Raw genomic sequence first — 17,168 nt, 5'->3', positions numbered from 1 at the left:
ACAGATTGTGGTTGGATTTTTGTCATTACTTCACACTATACTGGAATATCCTAAGTGGCAACCATCTATTAGTATATTTGGTGTGTGTTAGGGTGGGCAGAAATGCAGAGATAGAAATGTATCTTTAGCAAATCCCTGTGGGAGAGAGGTCCAGGAGTAGCCAACATTTTATTTTGAGTCCTAAGACAGACAGACAGAAAGAAAGACAGACACATATACACATGTAACACGCAAATACACCACCACCATACTAATATTTCAGCTCAAAAGAAGTGAGGCCGGTAGGATTCCCTCTTCCTTGTGGAAGTTCAAACTTTTTGTTCTATTCTGGCTTTCATCTTACTGCATAGTCCCATCATACATTATAGAAAACAGCTTGATTTTCTCAGCCTACTAATACAAATAAAAATCTCATCCTTGGGCTGGAGAGATGGCTTAGCGGTTAAGTGCTTGCCTGTGAAGCCTAAGAACCCCGGTTCGAGGCTCGGTTCCCCAGGTCCCACGTTAGCCAGATGCACAAGGGGGCGCACGCGTCTGGAGTTCGTTTGCAGAGGCTGGAAGCCCTGGCGCGCCCAATCTCTCTCTCTCCCTCTGTCTGTCTTTCTCGCTGTCAAATAAATAAATAATTAAAAAAAATCATCCAAAAACTGCCTCACAGAACCAACAAAAATGATGTTTGACCACATATTTGGATCCCATGGCAAGCATATTGGCATATAAAACTAACCATCAGACAGACTTTCATGGTTTTTCTGAAATATTATACATGAAAGAACTTCTCAAGCTATCTGTATAAAATTAGAGCCACAGTCTCTATTTCCTTTATTCTTCATATTTGATTCTCCAGCTTACCATCAAATGGTTTATTGAATGTTATATGTTACCATCTCTTCTTCTAACCTCCTAATGAGTATATTTAATTATAAATTTCATAAAGTCAGGAACATTATTTTATTTACTCCTGTGTCTCTAGAGGCTGGAACAAAGAGGGAAAATAGTAAATATTATGAATGCATGGATGGATACCCTTTTTGCACATAGTATGCTTTCAGAGATACAAAGAATAGTGCTGGAGAGATGACTCAGCAGTGAAGGCCCTTGCATGCAAAGCCTAAGGACCCAGGTTTGATTCTCCAGTATCCACTTAAAGCCAGATTAAAAAAAAAAAAAAAGGCACATGCATCTGGAGGCCCTAGTATGCCCATGCTCTCTGTCTCTCTTCTATCTCTCTCTGCTTGCAAATAAATAAATTAAAAACATTTTCAAGAAAGACACAAAGAATATGCCCAGCAATCTAGGTATCCTTGAGGGGGTCCTGATATGAACTTCTACAGGTAGTCATTGGTGATTATGTGTGCATAATTGTGTTTTAGAAAGTGCATGTCAAATGAACTGAGGTAATCCCTTTTTTTAAGAAGACATAGATGTCTCAACATTCAATAAGGTAGCACCAAAAATTTTGATGAGCTTGTAAGAGATTTCCAAATTCATCTTAAGTCCTTAGAAGTGAAAATGTTAATTTATAACTTAGAGAATAATGTTTTTTTTTAAAAAAGAAAGTAAGGACATCTCACATCTACTAAAATAAATTTATACCAAATAGTTACCAATTAAAAAGTTATGATGATGATATTTATGAGTTCAGTGCTTATTAGCTAATGGAGTATGGGAATGGTGCTTTAGATGTGAGTCTTTTGTTTTTCTACAAACCATGTACTTTTTTTTATACACACACATACACACATTCTCTCTGTGTGTGGGTGTATTCTTTTTCCTGGTTGCCTTTTCCCTCTTTATTTTATAACATTCTATTAGTGACTTTTGTTATGCAGTGGAATTTTCAGTATTCAATATATAATACTCCATATCTTCATAAATTTGCTTCAGTGACACACACATATGACAACTGACCCATGAACCTGTTAGAAGGTAATTCTACAATAAAGCGAAGTTTCCTTAGCTCATTTTTTATGGAAAGTTTTCCAACGAATTTTAAAGTGGATATTTTTGTTCTTATCATCAGTCTATTATTTTCAGAAGCATTTTGGGGATGGTACAATCACATGTGAGTCTTTGATAACATCCTTTATTATGTTCTTAACAAATATAAAACTCGATTATTTCAAATCTGTTCAATTAATGCTGTTGCTTTTTCATGCTGGTCAGTCAGTCTTTTAAGCCCTTTGCAGAAATAACAGGAGCTTAAACCATATAATGCTTGGTGTTTGAGGAGGGGGTATGCTTTAAAAGGCTCAATTCTCCAAGCAAAGTAGTTCTGAAACCTGTTTTCATTTTCTTGATGATAATCCATCAATTTCTACAGTCCTAAAAATAATATAAAGCAGTTAAGCCATGGGGTTTCAAGATTTACCTACACTGGGAAGTAAGCTTAACTCCTGTTTGGAAGGTTGTAAAAACATTTTTATACAATGAAAAATTAATAACCTCAAAGCATTTGGATAAGGATAAAATAATCCACATACCCTAATGTTTAGTTTTACTTAGAAAGCCTTCAAAAAAGTGTCAAAAGTAGGAGGGGGGATCAAATATCTAAATGATACCTTAAGAGGAAAATTCTAGAAATGAGATATTTTCCCTCAATTAACTTACATATTCATTTATTGTTAAGAAGTTTCAAAAGAACCAGGATAAAAATGAACTTTCCTAAGACATGATCCCAGAAGAAACTTCTTGATTTTGTGATTATAGAAATGGACCAAGAAGCTGGGAAATAGACCCTGTGATTTCCTTAGCACAAAGGTACTTCAACAAAAAATTGTCTCAAGGCAGTAGTACTCATGGAGTTTGCATATAGAAGCAGAGGTCGGCAGACTACAGTGCTGGATTAAATCCAGCTGTAGGCCTGCCATGGAATGAGCTGCACATTTTTAATGGGGATAGGACTGGTAGGGAAATTGAGGGAGAAAGACAGAGAGAAGAATATGTAACAGACTATAGAGCCAACAGACACTAAAACATTTATTTCCTAGCACTTTACAGAAAAAGTTTGTTAATCCTTCTGCCAAAGTGTAGTCTAAAATTTCAATGTAGGATTTATTTTTATTTTGTCAGCAAAGAAGCCAACCAGTGCATAGAAAGTAAGAACCAAGGAGAAGGGAGAATGTTCTGTATCTACAGCATAAACAGATCCCGGAGTGTATATGAAATGTGGTGCTATGCCAGGGCCAACTCAGCAGGGCTTACAAGAACCAATTGTTAAATTTAAAGATTTTTGTGAGTCAATTCCCAAACCATTGAGGGTTTCAAATCAGTCGCTTGTAGGGATATGGGAACCATGGGAATTAGCAAACACTCAGAGAGATCTGGGGTGATGGTTGCTTATTTGCCAACTGGTGATCTTGCTCATCTCCATATGTTCCCATAGCAGCCACAGTCAGCTTTGCTCACATATGTACTTTAATTGAAACTTGCTTCTTGAAAGGTAGCTCATTCAATGTGAGAACTGTAGGCTTCCACTCTACAGTTCTGAAAACCTTCCTGTCACCAAATATTTTTAATCAAAAATGAACCAGATATTTTAAAGCATAGTGAAATAGCAAGTAAGGGATCAAAAAATATGACTAGAGCAAATCCCTTCACTGGGAATGCATATCTCGGTCCACACATTTTATGTATTCATTTAGATATCCCAAGTGACAAAAATTTACAAGAAAACTGGAAACCCAGAAGGCCTGATATGTAGCTGGCTTTGTAGAAAATGTTTGGAGGATTAGTCTTCCATAAAATATCATGGTGGCTGAGTATCAAAGGTGAGAATACAGACACTTCAGGTTTTCAGATGAAGGCAGGACATTTGAATGTGTATGAAATAAATAGAAGCTATTAAATGAGTAAACACTAGCACACCGAGGAAAGGAAAGAATTTGAGGTTGATTCTAATTGGAAACATCATCCATATACTGGGTCACAAAGATAGCCTCCACATATTTAGGAAAATCAACATAATTCCCTGCATGATATCAGATCATAATGCTATATTCCTAGAAACAGTTGTCAATGCTAGTGGCAAGGCTGGTTTCTTGGAGAGCCTCTGACAGATGACCCTTTTCCCTGTGTGTTTTCCTGTGGGCACATGTGCACCTGGGATCTATTCCTCCCTTTATAAGATTTACAGCCTCACCTGTGGACTCACTTAGCACTTACTGTCTTTATAAAGGACCTATATGTCCTAGTAGAGTCATCAATAGGATTAGGCATCGAACATATCAGTAGAAGGTAGACACCATTCAGCTCATAACACTATATCAGATAATAACAGATAATTACCAATGGAAAGAATAGCAAGGTAACATCAAAATATCATATGGCAAACAACATGGAAACTTGTTGATCTTGGTATTCTCCAAAGGAGGAAGGAATATAATGAAAAAAAAAATTTCATGTCAAATATGTATGTGATAAATTTAAAAATAGCTACAGGATGTATAACTTCTATATACAGAAGAAAACCATAAAGGTGAAAAATAAGTTGCTCAATCTAATAGAAAAATGACAAACAGAATCATAGGTGAGAGAATACATCTACATTTATCCAGAGTACTCTAGATAAAACTTGAAAAGGCTTTAAGCTCATTGATAATTTTCAACAAAGTGAAGAAATTTCAGGATACAAGAAATTCAGTCAAGATAGAAGCACAGAACACTGAATCTCACTTGTGCCTTGCAGGCTTTGTGTTTTATAATTGCTGAACCAAGGGAACTTAAGCATTGTTTTTCTTATGCCTTTGAATAGCTCAGAGAACAGAAGAATATAAACCTGAAACTGTAGAGTGGATTCTACAAATACGAAATCACAATTTTGCAGCTCCAATTTGATTAATTCAGATAAGATTCATCAAACCCACTGGGGAAAGTACTGCCACAGAACAGGTTATTTCAAAACAATCGTATTTATTACTTAAAAATAAACAATAATGGGCTTTTTCAAAAGTAAGAGTCGTCACCACTCCAAGCACATAACCAAAACACATTCCACCATCACTGCTGTAACCTAGGTGCCTTCTGATGAACGTAATCAAAGCTTATCCCATCGCTTGTGAAGAGTTCTTTTCAAGAAGTGCAACAGCCATCTACTCAGGACTTCAGACCTAACTTCACATGCTACCAGGACAGCGCAGAACCCTACCTCAGTTGTCCAGGAAAGGATCATTTCTTTGTCCACTCATTGCTTGCGGATATCAGTCTGTCATTACTCCTATCACCAGATGCTCCTGACCAAAAGGTTAAAAGACAAAGCTGTTTCTACCTATCACACGACAAGGCGAAGCCCAGAAAAAAAGCCAGTAAGTAACAGAAAAAAAAAAAAAAAATCCTCTCCTCAAGGAGAACACCTAACTTCTTTCAGGACTTGGAGGTGAAGCAAAACTGTAGGTTTCCGAGCAAGGACAGTAGATACCAGTTTCCTCAACCTGATTTTCACTGCTTTGGCAGAATATCCAGCTTAAAAAAAATATTTTGTTTATTTAAGAAAGAGAGAGGCAGAGAGAGAGAATGGGCAAGCTAAGACCTCTAGCCACTGCAAATGAACTCCAGACACATGTGCCACCTTGTGCTGCTGACATATGCATACTGAATCAAACCTGGGTCCTTAGGCTTCACAGGTAAGTGCCTTAAACTAAGCCTTCTCTCCAACCCATAATATACAGCTTGTTAATTCATTTTAAATATTAACTTTGAAGGACTGGTGGGATGGCTTAGGAGTTAAGGCATTTGCTTCAAAGCCAAAGGATCCTGGTTTGATTCCCCTGGACCCACCTAAGCCAGATGCACAAGGGAGAGAATGAATCTGGAGTTCGTTTGCAGTGGCTGGAGGCCCTGGTGCACCCATATTCCCTCTCTCTCTCTCTCTCTCTCTCTCTCTCTCTCTCTCTCTCTCTCTCATATCCTCTGTCAAATAAAAATAAATTAATTAATTAAAAAAAATAATTTTTAGTCATGGTGAAAAATTGTAAGCATTGTCATCTTACTTATTCTCAAATGTTTACTTTATTTGAGCTATGTTCATATGGTTCTGTGGATGAGCTCTAGAATTTATCATCTTGTGAAAAATGCAAGCAAATCCCTTGTCTTTCTCCCCATCTATGGAAGACAACATTCTACCTTCTGATTCTCTGAGGTAGACAAAGTGGATTCATGCATCACCTGTCTGTGACTGTGTGATTTCATTGTCATAGTTCTTTAAGGCCTTGCATGCTGTAGCATGAGAGATTCATAAAGTAGCATACAGAGTCCATTAGCAGAACTGTTGGAGCATCATCCCCTGCCTCAACTTGCTTATTGCCTTAAAGCACTACGAAGGCCAGCCAGTGATGGAGCGAGCTTCCATTTCAGTCCTAGCCTGAACTCACCATGATCGACAACTAACCGAAGTCCAGTGGTTATAAGGTACAGGGTTAGCAGGGTTTTACCTTTCAATTTTTGTGTGGCAGTAATAGGCATAGCAATTATTGTTGTTGTTGTTTTTTTAATGATATCAGTCAGGAATGGTGGAATACATCTGTATTTTATTTTATTCTATTTTATTAGAGCCCCTGCAATCGAACACCAGACGCTTGTGCCACCTAGTGGGCATGTGTGACCTTGCACTTGTGCATCTGGACTACTTGGGATCTGGACAGTCCAACACGTGTCCTTAGGCTTTGCAGCCAGCCACCTTAACTGCTAAGCCATCTCTCCAGCCCAGTAGTTTTTTTTTATATATAGGTTTTGGGGGTGAGAAGGTCCTCAAAGTAAACAATCCATATGGAGGTGACCCACTCAACAGCTGCATTTTTACGGGAGTACCTTTATTTTGAACCCAGGCAGAGTTCCTTTGTCTAAACTCTTCGAAATTTTCTTTTTAACTGTTCTTCTAGGTGCTTATCGAAATCAGTAAGATACTCTCCATGGTTATCATTATGTAAAAACTCCCTTTTACAGGGGGTAAGATCTCTGAGGGCTCACCACCACTTACTCTAAGCAAATGATAATTGGATAAAGGGTATCTTAGAAAATAAATGTTAATAAGGTCAAACATCTTTTAAAGATCCCATCACTTGCATCAATATTTTCATCTAAAGGACAATGTTGGGGGACTAGAGTGATGGCTTAGTGGTTAAGGCTCTTCTCTGCAAAGCCAAAGGACCCAGGTTTGATTCCCGAGGACCCACATAAGACGGAAGCGCAAGGTGGTGCACGCCTCTAAGGAGTTTGTTTGCAGCAGCTGGAGGCCCTGCCATGCCTGTTCTCTCTCTCTATCTCTCTCTCGCTCTCTTGCTGTCTCTCATCTATCTGCCTCTTTCTCTCTCAACTAACTAACTTAATAAATAAATACAGAAGTAAATAAATAAAAGTAAAACTAAAACTATTTTAAAGAACAATGTTGGGTACAGTGTCATGGATGGGAGAGAGTACTCCATCTAGTCCTCCATAATTCATGTCATTTTGCATAAGCCACATGGCCTCCTCACCTTGGGGTGAGGCTGCTGCCACTGGGCCACAGAGCATATTCCTGCACCAGATGGAGTTGTTCTGGCCTGCTTATGCTTCCTATATTGCTTTGTCCTGTTCACTGGGATCAGGACCACACTGTTATCTTCTGTGTTGATGCAGGAGGTGGCATCCTTGTGCTGGCAGGCCCCAGGGCAGCATCATGGCCCTTGTCTTTTATCTGTCTGTCTGCACATTGTCAGACCTGGTTGCTTAAAGGGTCCTAGGCTGGATGAAAAAAATCTTCAACCCCAATATGCTTTCTTGCAGGGGAGAAACATATTCAGTATGCTCTAAGGAAATAACTGCCCATTCCTGGGGCACACTTAATTCTTTTTCACCTGCACTGTTTTATCATTTATGCCTTCTTTGATCTTTTGCTCATGGTTTAAAACCTTCAAGAAGCTGACTAGCATCTCATTTGTCATTTTTTTAATTGTTCCCTCACCTCTTGGAAACTGAATCAAAACAAATCTTGCCATACTTGCCTTTGAATAACCTGGACAGACTTCTGTGTCTGCTCTGTCCTTCTCTCAACCTCCTTTGATGGCTTTAGCACTTTAAAAACTTGATTTGCATGCTGTCTATATCATACAGATCCACCTCTCACATGACATCCTCCTCAGTGATCCCTGAAATATTAATATGGGTAAGGAAAAAAAATGCAACTACATCACTAACATATCCACTCCAGAATGGAACAAAAATTATTAAAACTATCTTACAGCTTCTTGCCCAATCAGAAGGCAAGTTCACTGGAGAGCTAGGCTCCTCCCTTCAACAATGATTTCTGCTTATAAAATCTTGAGTTGGCCTATAAGTCTTGTACCACTGAGTACCCTAGGTATTATACTTTTCATCAGCTTTCTGAGTCTTATGGGTCTCCCACCTCCAAGTAGTAGGGGATGTTGAAACTCAAAGGAAATAACTAAACAATAGTTTCAATGGTTCATCTGCCAGGATAACACCATTTAAATACTTTTCAATGTGTTTGAAATCAGGAATTATTAAGCCCTCAAGCTTGTTCGCTTTCAATATTCTTTTGTAAAATATTTTATTTATTTATTAATTTATTAGAGAGATAGAGAGATGGAAATAGAGAGAGGAAGAGGCAAATAGAGATAATGGGCATAACAGGGGCTCCAGCCACTGCAAACAAACTCAACACATGCACCACCTTGTGCATCCAGTTTATGTGGGTGCTGGAGAATCGAACCTGAGTCCCTGTGATTTGCAGGGAAACACCTTAAACATTGAGACATCTCTCCAGCCCTAATATTCTTTTAATGATTTGGATTCCATTGAAATTTCACATGAATTTTAAGATCCCTCTATCTTTCTATTTTATTGTCATCTGAAAAGAGAAACTTCTTTAACCAAAAGTGAGAGCAAGAGTATTCTGTGGCTATGTACGTAAGTATTTGGAGGGCAATTTCATAAACATAATATCAATATAATTAAGCAGCAGCAGTAACTTCCCCTCTTGGGCTTATGACAGTCCAAACCACAGGCTTTTTACTAGGTTTTCAGTATCAGACACAAACTCTCCCTTTGAAGTGGGCCTCATGTCCAGTCTGAGAGACATGCCACTATTACAGTAGTGGGTATATCTTGCCTAGATGGCCAGTTGCGTAGCTTGCAGGGTAGAGTGCTAATTAAGACCACTGATGACTTTTGTTGCCCAGTAGGCTACATTAGCACTTTCTAATACTATGACTGCTACTCAACAGGAAGGAGGCTTCCAGCTCTTATTTCTCAGTTCCCTACAACTACAGTATGTGGTGGTATCTTTAGCAATAGAGTTTTACCATCTAGCTCTGATGAGCAGCCAAGAGCCTTGGCAGCAACAGCCTGCATTGTTTAGGGGCTATCAGAAGGCCCCCTGACTAAAACTCATGGGAAGGCATCCCACTCCTGGCACTGAAATACTTCTGTAACAATGTATGGCTCCTGGGTACAGAATTATCCACACCCAGAGAGTACTTCTGATCAAACTTCCTCCCTATATATATTTTTTAAATTAGCTAAGAAAGAAGTAGGTTTCCATATGGCTTATCCATATCACCTTGAGAGTCGATTAACCCTCCACCCATACCCTAATCTTCCTATGCCCATCCCCACCAAGTGTCTTATTCTTTTTGAGGTGGTTATAAATGAGAGAGTTTTGTTTACTTTCAGAAATAATTATTTTGAAGAAAAAAATATATGGATTACTTGTTACCACTACCTAGGTAAACCTACCTTCAGGGATCTTAAGTCAAATGTTAAAAGACAATTTGTTTATTTGAAAAGTAACCTTCTGAATCAGTTAAGGATCCAGGGAAAATAAATATACAGAAGTTAAATTTACAAAAGATAAAAATACACAGAAGTTAAACAGAGGGGCAGTGTGCATTGTTCTACCAATTCACTAGGTTTTTGTCCCAACTGAGATAAAGCTGGGAGTGAGGGTAGCATATGTGTCTTCCAGTAATCCAACCTTCACCAGAGAGGTCTTTGGCAGAGGATTCCTCCTAGAAACAATAATTCTCTGGTTTCTCAACCTGCCACTTGCCTGGCTAGGGCAGAGTCTGGCTACTAGGAGAAATCTCAGGGAGAGGGAAGCAAATATAGTTATGAATGACACTAATACTATCTGAGTAAGAGGGGTAAGAAGCTTCAGGATGGTGTCTGATAGCTTGACAGTTATTTAGTGTAAACATTACTGGCTTCCTCTGGTCAAAAAACTCCTCTTTCTCTTCTGTCCTGCCTCATCCACTCCTGATCATTGTACCTGGTCAGGATGAAAACAGATCTTTTCTAGAAAGGAAAAATAGGGACTAGCTGCAGTGGGGACTAACTTCAGAAATAGCTGGATTCATGTTCAGTTTTATTTGCCTACACAGAAAACTTTCTGCTTCCTCAAGCACTCTAACTTTGTAATGGGAGGGGTACTTTCCCACCTCCACGCGTATACTCAATCCACATGAGCCAAAGTAAGTATATGTAGATTAGTTCAAATGTCACAATCAAAATCAACCCATGTATGTGTCAACAAAAGTTTCTGTACAAAGCCAGAAATTAAATATTTTAAATTTTGTGAGCCAATGGGCAAAGATCTAACAAACTGGTTAAAAAGTTGCATAACAAAAAATAATTTTATTGACAAAATTTAAAACTTAAAAATTTTGTTTTTTTTAGAAAAGGTTTACTAATGTGAAAATTTGAATTCCCTTTTGATTTTGAATGACAGTATTTCATTTTAAAAGGGCTTAAATTTAATCTTCCACATAATCAACTGATCTGTAATGAGATTTTTACCTATTTCATCTTTTAAAATGTCTTTTCGTACAGATAGGTATCACCCCACACTGATATTAATTTCTGAGAACATAATTTTAATTAAGCTCATTCATCATTTGGAAGGCATTTATAAATTGTACTAGACTTTTCCCTTTGATACTCACCTTTCAATATGTCATTACAATACTGATTAATCACTTCCAATTAAACATTACGTGAAAGCTGCTCAATCAGATTTTGATACATAAAAAATTCTCTTTTCACTTTCTCTGAGGACTGACAATATGACTAGGTCTGTATTAGATATGTGAGGAAAATACATAGGTTATGAGATTGGCATGAGACTGGAGATTTTTGTCTTTTATTAAAACAAAACATATATACCATAATTGGCATTACTTGTGATTCCAGAAATGTTAGTAATTCAAAGTAACTTTATTATATTTTTAAATTTCAATATTTAAAATTTTAAATATGAGTATGTATATGCTCTGCCTTGGAGATTGTTGTATGAATCATTATACAACTGTACCAATTCTGTTGTAAAAGAAATTAATATCCAAAGAATGTAGTGTTCTACAATAGCTATTTTTGTATGTGTTTAGAAAAAATTTAATGGGGCTGGAGAGATGGCTTAGCACTTGCTGAGGCACTTACCTATAAAGCCTAAAAATCTTGTTTCAATTCCCCAGTACCCGTGTAAGCCAGCTACACAAGGTGGCACATGCATCTGGAGTTCATTTGTATCTGGAGTTCATTTGTAGTGACTAGAAGCTCTGGTGTGCCCATACACACACCCTATCTATCTATCTATCTATCTATCTATCTATCTATCTATCTATCTATCTACCTATCTATCTATCTATCTCTATCTCTCTGCTGGTAACTCAATAAAAATCTTTTATTTTAAAATAGGAAACTTTAATATCAGGCAGAAGCTCAATCACAATGAATCACCCTGTTAAGTGATTGAGCTGATGTGGCAGGACAAGAAAGGATATTTACCCATCGTCTGTTTCAAAAAATGGACAGAAGTTCATAACGGTAAAAAACACTCACCACAGACAATACAGCATCAAGATCCCTTGATAGATTCAAGTATTTCTTGCTAAGTACCTGCCAATTAACAACATGCCATATAGTCATAGGAATGAAAACATCTCACATTTCCAAAAACTTTAAAAATTTGTCTAACACTTATATTTCTGCTTTACATAGGTTTCACCATCCCCACTTTGGCACATTCCACTTCAGGTTATCCAAAAGAAACAGGTATTTTTGAAAATATTCTTACATATAAATATTCCACATAGATGGATTGTTCTATAAGTACTTCAAATTTGAGATAAACTTCTAAAATAAATGAAAATCCATTTGATAACATCTATCATCTTACCAATAACCAAAAATATCCAGCCTACATTTTTCTTGTGTGTGTTTTTTTAGATTGAAACTGTTTAGTCAAAGTCCTAAACTCTAAACAGCTATTTTTATCAACTCTAATATTCATAAGCAAGCTTATTTTTCTTAAGCTCATTGCTTTGGCCATTCCTACCAAACATGAATGATTTACTCAGCATTAGTAAGCAATACTTTTGTTTTATTAGTTAATGAATATGCCATGTGAAATTTATGTTGAGTGTAGCTTCATGTTCAGTTCTCACTGTTGTGAAAAATTTTAGCTGGAATGAGATACTCTCATTTAAAATTTTCTAATTTTCCTGTCTATTGCCTTCTTGTTCATGGGCACCATTGTGAAAAGTACTTATTCCCTCACTATGGCAATGTTATTCACTATATGAGTGGTCTTTCATACATCTATAGTGGCATTCAACAATAAGTAGAGTGTTGTGGCACCAAATTTAGTAATATATAATTCACACTCCACTGTGCTTTAAAAGTAAAGCATTTTCTATTAGTTTCCTATGGCTGCCATAAGAAATTGCTATAAAATGAGCAGCTTAAAACAACACTAATTATTCTATTTACATTCCAGGCCAGCTACCAGACCAGTTATTGGAGGCGCCAGTGGAGAATCTGTTCTTTACATCTTCTAACTCCTATAAGTTGCTGATAAGTTGCTGTTCTATCTACCTGGGAATAATGTCCTTCTACTGACTAGTTTTATTATTCTCTCTCTCTCTCTCTTTCTCTTTCCTAGGTGGCTCTTATAGGGATTGTGATTACATTTAAAACACCTAAATAATTACCATCTCAAAATCTCTAATTTTACCATAATTCCAAAGTCCCTTCTGTCATCTAAAGTGACATATAATTTCCAGATAGTAGTACAAGAAAACATTTGAGACACCCAGCATACCACACATTTGAAGTCTGCTTCTCTCTCTTTGATATAATGGATGTAACCTGAAAATAAAATCAAATGACTATGAGACTAAATAACAACAAGTATTTGAAATGTTAACATGTTACAACATGTCAAGTCTTCCTTTTACCAATTCAACTTCATTTTGGTAATAGAGAAGCAGCTAGAAACAATATGTAAATTAATATTCATGGCTACATATCACACTGAAATTAAAAGTTAATGAGTACCATATATCAAAAAATATCAATATGCATTTTCCAGATATTGATAAAATATAATATTTTATCAACTGTTCCAAACTATAGGAAAACAGGTGGCAGGCTATTGAGATTTAAACATAAAATGTCTCTCTCAAGCTGATGTGTTTGGAACCTTGGTCCCCAGATGGTAACACTAGCTTAGAAGGCTCTTCCATCTTTAGAAAATGTACCCTCACTGAAAGAAGTAGGTCACTGGCGGTGGGCACTGAGGCTTTGCAGGCTGGGCCCACTTCCAGTCCTCCCTCTGCTTCCTGACTTTGGATGAAATGTGACCAGCCACCTTCTGCTCCTGCAGCCATTTCTTCTCCACTATCATGGACTATATTCAATCGAACCGGAAGCCCAAATAAATCCTTTCTTGTTTAAGTTTCTTCTTGTCAGGTATCTGATCAGAGCAAGTAGAAGCGTCACAATCGTTCAGGCTATATTAGACCATTAGGCCCTTATTGCTTGACTCCTGGCATCAATCAGCAGATAATAACGATAGCCAGATGGGCTCTATAGACATACTTTAGACAATCAGGTGGTCCAAAAAAATAACCTTACATTTAAATATCATAAAAGTTCACCCGAAAGTTTTGTTTTTTGTTTCCTTTCATAAAAATCTAAAGATCTAACAACTACGGGCCTACTTGATAATATACCCACAATGCACTAATTTGCCTCTTCAGACAGTACGTGGACTTCACACCTGGCTAACTTCAAGATTATGCACCTTTGAATATATGACTCCAGTTTCTTAGCCCTCTAAATTTTCCACTAAATCCTTCAAAGTTCCTTCTAGGCATGAATTTCTCAGACATACTGACCTGTTTACCATACGTTAAAATGGCAACCATTGCCACGTGATTATTTACAAAGTTGTCACAAACTAGAACTCTCAAGTTAAACAACACTACAAAGCAAATAACTTGGGATCCTTTGTAAAAAGTACCCAGTATTTGATTCTTACTCTAAACCAAATAATAGCTAGAACTGAACCCTGTGTGTCAGCTAAAATTTTTAGTGTTCTTCAGGTAACGTTCATGGAACCAGGTTGAGTATGCCTGAATTCGAGCAAGAATATTACATCATCTCTCATTCTTGCTGTTATTAACTGATAGGAGTTTTGAGCTTTTAAACTCAAAGAATAATAGGCCTGTATTTACCTGGAATATCTACTATTTCTGCTCAATTGTTCCACATTTTCATGTAAGAAGAATTTAAGCATCTCCTGAGTTCTAAACAATAGGTTTGATTTGATAGTGATAGTACAAATACCTTAGCTAATGTTCATTTCTTTCTTCTTATTTTTATTTATTGATTTGAGACAGAAAAAAAAAGGTGGGGGTTGGAGAGAATAGGTGTGCCAGGGCCTCCAACCACTGCAAAGGAACTCCAGATGCATGCTCCACTTTGTGCAATTGCCTTATGTGTGTCCTGGGAAATCAAACCTGAGTTGTTTGGCTTTGCAGGCAAGCATCTTACCTACTAAGCCATCTCTCCAGCCCATTGATATTCATTTTAATTTATTGGCCTAGCTAGAATTAATAGCTTCCATCTAGTGAACATTTTCCTATGTGGCAGACTTTGTTCTAGGCACACTTCATGAATTTGTTTGTTTTCATAGCAGATAACTATTATGTATTCTCATCTCTAGAATACATATGATTTATATGATGAAATCAGAAAATTCTTCATAGTTGCAAAACCAATAATTTGTAGATGCTAAAATTTTAACCAAAATTTATGATTTAAACTTACTACCTCACTGCTAACCAATCCTAGCATGCAGCAGAATATAATTTGTACTAAAAACATTCTTAATGATATAATGCAATTATTATCATGCAGTGGTGCAGGTCCAACTCTGAACAGCAGTAATTCATAGGGAGATCTACATCTTTATTTTCCTTGGATACAACTAGTTTATGCTAGAGTGTGTCATGGTATGTAGTCATGAGGCTTTGCCAGGTTATATCCAAGAATAGACTCCATATACCCAACAAATAACACATGAAGATAAAGACAACTATGTTTGCTTTGCTTATACCCTGACAAGTCTTTGTTTAAGGAAAGTTATCCACAGTCTCCTTCTCTTCTCAAAACTCCTGATTACTACTCCAAATATGTGAACATCCAAAGCAATCAAATATTATGACTAATGGAGAAATGTGGCTTTCATTAATATGATTGCCTCCTTCTGAAAAAGGAAACAGAAGTGATGACCAGCATTAACATGTAAATATGTATACTTGAGGATCTTTGTGTAATCTGCCCATCTTTATGTTGTTCTTAGAATTTTCCCCATGTGACAACAGGGGCTTAAATGAATGTTTCCTATCTGCATAATGGCCACAGAGACAACCCAATAGAAATGGAAGTTATTTTACTCACCTGTAGTCTTCCATATTGTACCATGTCAATAGCTTCCAATGTGTACTGAGGTGGGGGGTTATGTTTCACCATGTGAATTTATCAACACTAGCTAAAGAGACTCATTTTTTGATAATTTCAGTCATTCTTCATAACTTAACTAGATGATATTGGATGATTTACAAAAGATTCACACACACACCACCTACAAATGTATTTCTTATTTAATCATAAACAAGTACACTCTGGCAGAAGTCAATTCATATGGATTTGTGTTTATGCCCGTTGTAGTTGTTTGTGACCCAATGAAACATTTTCTTCGAAAGTTGCAAGAGTGACTGGTGTTCACATTTTCCCAAGTAACATTTTCTTCTCCAAAATTGCCCTCTCTCATTTGACTTGCATCTTATATGCTGTTACTACAGTTACATATATATTAAAAAGTAATAAAAATCATTCCCAATTGAAAAGAAATTATAGAAAGATAATGTTTCCCTCGTCACTTCTGATTAGCTCTAATCTGGCTCTCCATAAGGAAAGGACATGACATTGAACATCGAGTCTCTATTCAGAAAACGAATCCTTAATAGTGCTGAGAGAGGAAAAAAAAAAAAACACGAAGTCTTTTGATCTTGTATTTTAATCTTAAATTTTAATTTGCCCCATAAAATTTTAATAACTGTCCTCAAGGTTTCAAAGCGAATAGAATTAAGTATTTTGCCCACGCTGCATATTACACATGTAATTCAGATTCTTTTGTGTCTGCAAGAGCTTTGAAGACTGCTTATTAAATTAGTAATGACCACCCGTCAAGGGATGTCAACCTTTCCTGTACACGCTTGAGCCTTGACCACACATCAAAAATAGATGCCAAACACCCTTCTGTTCAGAAGCATAATGTGAGGATATGACCATGATTTAATAAACTCTACATCTCACATGGGACTGTAAATAATCATAGCTCTGGCTTTCCTGGACTGCATCTATTACATACAAATTAACAAAAGTAAAAATCAGTTTAAAATATACTTTTCAAAGGGCTGTTGATCAAGTTCTAACACTGCAAAATTTTAGCAGCCCTCTGAACCCTAGATAAGATATTCCAAAACTTCTGAGTACCTGCAACCCTGGTTAGTACCAAGCCTTGTATACATTGTTATTTTCCCTATACATATATTCCTACCATAAAATTTAATTTATAAGTTAAGGAGGGGATGTTAGTAATAAGAACTGATGATACATTGGATTGATTATGGAAATGTACTGTTATAAAGTTATGTGAATTGTGGTCTCTCCCACTTTCTGTCTCTCAAAGGGAGTTAATTGAACCCAAACAAAGCAGATGCCAGTCAATGTGAAAACAGAGATAGCTATCAAATGGCTAACAAGAGTAAAATATACAATGGGGTAACACTGGAAAATTGGGTAATTCATGCAGGAAAGAGTAATAGTGT

This window comes from Jaculus jaculus, chromosome 6 (assembly GCF_020740685.1).
Source record: "Jaculus jaculus isolate mJacJac1 chromosome 6, mJacJac1.mat.Y.cur, whole genome shotgun sequence".
NCBI classification, from domain to species: domain Eukaryota; kingdom Metazoa; phylum Chordata; class Mammalia; order Rodentia; family Dipodidae; genus Jaculus; species Jaculus jaculus.
This window is presented reverse-complemented; position numbering follows the sequence as displayed.